Source organism: Penaeus monodon, unplaced genomic scaffold (assembly GCF_015228065.2).
Source record: "Penaeus monodon isolate SGIC_2016 unplaced genomic scaffold, NSTDA_Pmon_1 PmonScaffold_2834, whole genome shotgun sequence".
Taxonomy (NCBI): Eukaryota; Metazoa; Arthropoda; class Malacostraca; order Decapoda; family Penaeidae; genus Penaeus; species Penaeus monodon.
The window spans coordinates 6,869-12,500 of NW_023657498.1; positions in this window are offsets into that span (position 1 = coordinate 6,869).

Here is a 5,632-nt window from a genome sequence, read left to right on the forward strand (position 1 = left end):
GAGAGGGGAAAAGAGGGGGAAGGGAGAGAGAGGGAGGGGAGAAGAGAGAAGAAAAAGGGGGGAAAAAGAGAGGAAAAAAAGGGGGAGAGAGGGGGAGAGAGAGAGAAAAGGGGGGGAGAAGAGGGGGAGAGAGAGGGGGAGAGAGATGGGGGGAGTAGGGGAGAGAGGAGAGAGGAGAGAGTGAGAGAACGGGGGGAGAGGGGAGAGAAGAGAGAGCGGAAGGACGAGAGGGGTCGGAGAGGGGAGAGGAGAGAGAGAAGAGGGGGAAAAGGAAAGGGAGAGAGGAGAAGGGGGGGGAAGAGAGAGGGGAGGGGAAAAGGGAGAGAGAGGGGAGAAAAGGGGGCGGGGAGAGAGAAGGGGAAAAGAGAGAGGGTGGGTGAAAAGGGTGGAGAGAAGAGAGGAGGGGGGAAGGGGAGAGAGAGGGGGGGAAGGGGGGAGGGGAGAAAAAAGAGGAAAAAGAGGGGAAAAGGGAGTGAGAGAGAAGAGAAAAAGAGAGAGCGAGGGGGGAGGAGAGGGAAAAGGGAAGGGGGAGAAGAAGAGAGAGAGGAGATAGAGAAGAAGGGGGGGGAAGAGATGAGGGGAGAGGGGAAAGAGAGGGAAAAGGAAAAGGGGGAAAAGGGGAGAGAGGGGGAAAAAGGGCGGGGAGAGAGAGAGAAAGGGGGTAGGGGGAGAGAGGGGGAAACGAGGGGAGAGAGAAAAGGGGGGAAGAGGAGAGAGAGAGGGGAGGAGAGAGAGGAGAGAGGGAGGGGGGAAGAGAGAGGGGAAAAAGGAAAAGGGGGGAAAAGAGGAGGAAAAAGGGGGAAGGAGGAGAGAAAAAGGGGGGGGAGAGAGGAAAAGAGAGAAGAGAGGGTGAGGGGAGGGGAGGGGAGAGAGAGAGAGGCGAGAGAGAGAGAGAGGGGAAGGGGGAGAAGGGGAGAGAAGGAGGAAGAGGGAGCGGAAAGGAGATGGAGAAAGAGAGAGAGATGAGAAAAGAGAGAGGGGAAAAAGGAAAAGAAGGGAAAGGGGGGAGAGGAAGAGAGAGAAAAAGGGGGAGAGGGAGAAGAGAGATCGAGAGAGAGAGAGAGAAAAGGGGGGAGAGAGAGGGGAGAGAGAAAAGAAGAGAGGGGAAAAGAGGAGGGAGAGAGAGAGAGGGGGGGGAGAGAGAAAAAGGGGGGGGGGAAAGAGAGGAAAAAAGGGAAGAGAGAAGAGAAAAAAGAGAGAGAGAGAGGAAAAAGGGGGGAGAAAGAGAGGGAAAAAAAGAGAGAAAGAGAAAAAAAAAAAGGAGGGGGGGGGGGAGAGGAGAGGGGGAAAAGGGAGAGGGGGGAAAAGAGAGAGAGAGGGGGGTTTGAAGAGAGAGAGGGGGGGAGAGAGAGGGGAGAGAGGGGGAGGGAAGAGAGAGAGAGAGAGAGGGGGATGAGAGAGGGAGGGGGAAGAGAGAGGGGGGGGGGGAAAAGAGAGAGAAAGAGGGAGGGGCGGGGAGAAAAGGGGAGAGAAAAAAAAAGAGAGAGGGGAAAGAGAGAGAGGAGGGAAAAAAAAGGGGTAGAGAAAGAAAAGAGAGAAAGAGAGAGGAAGAGAGAAGAGGGGAAAAATGATGAGGGAAAAGAGAGAGAGAGAAAAATTGAGAGATCGAAAAGGGGAGAAAGGGGAGGGGGGAGGGGGAGAGAGGAAGGGGAGACGGGGGAGAGGGAGAGGGAGAAGGGAGAGGAAGGAGAGAGGGGGGAGGGGGAAAGGGGGAGGAAAAGGGGAGGGAGAGAGAGAGGGGGGAGAAGGGGGAGGAGAGGGGAGAGAGAGAAAAATGAAGGGGGGGGAAGGGGGGAGGGGGAGGGGGAGAAGAGAGAGGAGAGAAAAGGGGAAGAGGGAAATGAGAAGAGAGGGGAAGGGGAGAAAAGAGAGAGAGAAAGGGAAAAAGAGAAAGAAAAGAGAGAAAGAAAGGGGAGAGAGAGAGAGAGAGAGAAAGAAAGAAAAGAGGGGAGAAAAGAGAGAAAAGAGGAGAGAGGGGAGGGGGAGGGGGAGGGGAAAGAGGGAGAGAGAGAGAGAAGAGAGTGAAAGGAAGAGAGAGAAAAGAGTGAACGAAAAAAAAGAGACCAGAGAGGGAAGAAAGAGAGAGAAGGAAGGAAGAAAGGGGGGGGGGGGAAAAAAGATGAAGGGGGGGGAGAGGGAGAGGGGAAGAAAGAGAGAGACAGAGAGGGAAGGGGAAAGAGGGGAGAAGAGAAGAAGGGGAGAAAAGGGGAAAAGAGAAGAGAAGAAAAGGGGAGAGAGAAAAAGAGAGAAAAAAGAGAGAAAAAGAGAGAGAGGGGAAAAAGAGAGAGAAAAAGAGGAGAGAGAAAGGAAGGGGGGGGGGGGGGGGGGAAGGGGGGGGGGGGGGGGGGGGGGGGGGGGAGAGAGAGGAGAGAGAGGAGAGGGGAGAGAAGAAGAGGGGGAGGAGGAGAGGGAGGGGGGAGGCAGAGGAGAGGGAAAAGGAAGAGGGGAATAGGGAAAAGAAGAGGGGAGGGGCAGAGACAGAAAATAGAGAGAGAGAGGGGAGAGGAAAACAGAGAAGAGGACAGGAGAGAGAAAAAAGAAAAAGAGAGAGAAAAAAGAAAAAAAAAAAAAAGAAAGAGAGAGAGAGAGAGAGAGAGAAAGGGGAAAAAAAAAAAGAGGGGAGAGAGAGAGAGGAAAAAGGGGAGAGGAAAAGGGGAGGGAGGGGAGGGAAAAAGGGGGAGGGAGGGAAGGAGGGAAAAAGAAAAGGGGAAAAAATGAAAAAAGAGAGAGAAAAGAGGGAAAAAGGGGAGAGAAAAGAGGGAAAAAAGAGGAGAAGAGAGGGGGGGAGAAAAGAGGGGAAAAAAGAGAGGGGGGGGAAGGAGAGGGAGAAAAAAGGGGAGAGGAAAAGAAAAAAGAAGGGGAGAGAGGGGAGAGAGAGAGAGAGGAGAAGAGCCAGGGGAGAGAGGAGAGAAAAGGAGAGAGGGGAGAAAAGGAAAAGAGGGAGAGGGGAAGGGGAGAAGATGACCCAGAGGGAGGGGAAAGAGAGAGGGGAGAGAGAAAAGAGAGGGGGAGAGAAGGCGAGGAAGAGAGGAGAGAGAGAAGAGAGAGAGGAGAGGAGAGGAAAAGAAAAGGAGAGAAAGAGAGGAAGAGGGAGAGAGAAAAGAGGGAGAGGGAGAAAAGAGGGGGAGGGAGGGATGGGGGGGGGGAAAGGGGGGAGGGGGGGAAGAGAGCAGAGGGGGGAAGAGAGGAGGGGGGGGAAGGGGGAGGAGGGGAATGGGGAAGGGGGAGAGAGAAAAAGGGGGAGAGAGAAAAAGGGGGGGAGAGAGAAAAAGGGGGAGGGAAAAGGGGAGATAAAAGGGGAGGGGAGAGAGAGAAGAAGAGGGAAAAGGAGAGAGAGAGGGAAAAGGAGAGAGGGAGGGGAGAGAGGGCGAGAGGGGAGAGAGAGAGAGAGAGGGGAGAGAAGAAAGAGAGGGAAAACAAGAGAGGGGGAAAGAGGGGGAGAGAGGAAAAGAGAGAGAGCCCAGGGGGGGAGAGAGAGAAGAGAAAAGAGAGGAAGAGAGAGAGAGGAGGAGAGAGAGAGAGAGGAGGGTGAGGAGAGAGAGAGAAGAGAGAGAAAGGGGAAAAAGAAAGAAAAGAAAGGGAAGAGAGAGAAAAAAGAGAGGGAAAAGGGGGAGAGAAAAGAAGAGAGAGAGAGGAAGAACCCCAATGGGGAAAAGAGAGAGGGGAGAGAGAGAGGGGGGGGGGGGAAGGAAAAAGAGAGAAGAAGAGAGGAAGAGAGAGGGGAAGAGAAAAAGAGAGATGAGAGGGGAGACGGGGAGAAGGGGGAGATGAGAGGGGAGAGAGAGAGAGAGGGGAGAGAGAGAGAGAGATAGAGAGAGGAAAAAAGAGAAAAAAAAGAGAAGGAAAAAGGGGAAGAAGAAAAGAGAGGGGGAAGAGACAGAGAGGGGAAAAAAAAGAAAAAAAAAGGGAAGAGAAAAGAGAGGGGGGGGAAGAGAAAGAGAGGGGGAAGAGAGAGAGGGGGGAAGATAGAGGGGGGAAGAGGGGGGGGGGGGAAAGAGAGAGAGAGGAGAGAGAGAGAGAAGAAGAGGGGGAAGAGAGAGAAGGGGAAAAGGGCAGAAAGGGGGAAAAGACAAGAGGGGAAAAAAGAGAGAGAAGGGGGGGAAGAAAGAGAGGGAAGAAAGAGAGGGCATTAAAAAAGAAAGAGGAGAGAGACAAGAAGAAAGAGAGAGAAAAGAGGGGGAAAGAGGAGAGAAGAGAGGCAAAAAAGGCAGATGAGAGCAGAGCAAAAAGAAGAGGCAGAGACAGAAAGAGGAGAGAGAAGGAAAAGAGATAAGAGAAAGGGAGAGAGACGGGGAGAGAGGAAAGGGGAGGAGAGGAAAGGAAGAGGAGAGGAAAGAGGGGAGACGGGGGACAAAGAGAGAGAGAGAGAGGAGAGCGGGAGAGCAGAGAGAGAAAGGGGGGAGAAAAGAAAAAAGGAGAGGAAGGGGGAGACGAGGAGAGAAGACGGGGAAAAGAGAGGAAAAAGGGGGGGAGGGGGGGAGGGGGAGGGGGGAGGGGGGAGGGGGAGAGAGGAGAGGGGGGAGAACGAGAGAGAGAGAAAAGAGAGAGAAAAGAAGAGAAGAGGAGAGGAGAAAAAGAGGAAAGAGGGAGGGGGAGAGAAAAGGGGGAGGGGAGAGAGAGAAAGAAGGGGGAGGGGGGAGGGGAGAAAAGGGAGAGAGGAGAGAAAGACAGAGGGGAGAGAGAGGGGGGGAAGAGAGAGAGGGGGGGGTTTGAGAGAGAGGGGGGGATAGAAGCGAGGGGGGGAAAAGAGAGAGAGAGAGAGGGGGGAAAAGAGAGAGAGAGAGGGGGATGAGAGAGAGATAGGGGAGAGGGATAGAGAGAGGAGGAGAGGGGATAGAGAGAGGGGAGGAGAGAGGGTGAGAGAGGAAAAGACAAGAAGAGGAGGACAGAGAAAGAGAGAGACAGAGAGAGGAAAAAGACAGAGAGAGAAAAAGCCCCGAGAGAAAAAAAGAGAAAAGAAAGAAAAAGGAAAAAGAGAGAGAGAGAAGGGAGAGGGGAGAGAGGAGAGATGAGGGGGAGAGGGGGACGAGAGGGAGAGAGAGAGAGAGAGAGAGAGAGAGAGGGGGGGGGAGTGAGAGAAGAGAGAGAAGGGAGGAAAGAGAGAAGGGAAAAAGAGAGAGGGGAGAGAGGACAAAAGAGAAGAAAAGAGAGAGGAGAGGACGGGGAAGAGAGAGAGAGGAAGAAGGGGGGATGAGAGGGAACGAGAGAGAGAGAATTGAGAGAGGAGGGGGAGAAGGGGAGAGAGAGAGACAGACAGACAGAGAGAGAGAGCAAAGAGAAAAGATGGGAGGATAGAAAGAGGGAGACAGAGAGGGAAAGAGGGAGACAGGGGGAAAGAGGGGGCAGAGAAGGGAAAAAGGGAGGGCAGAGAGGGGAAAAAAAGGGGGGAGAGAGAGAGAAGAGAGGGAGGAGAGAGAGAAGGAGAGAGAGGGGAGAGAGAAAAGAAAAGAGAAGGGGGGAGAGAGAGAGCAGAGGGACAGAGAGAGAAAAGAGAGAGAGAGAGAGAGAGAGAGAGAGAGGGAGAGGGGAGAGGGAGAGGGAGGGGAAGGGAGAAAGGGGGAGAGGAGGGAGGGGGGGAGAGGGAGAGGGAGGGGAGAGAGAGAGGAGAGAGAGAGAGAGAGAAAAGGGAGGA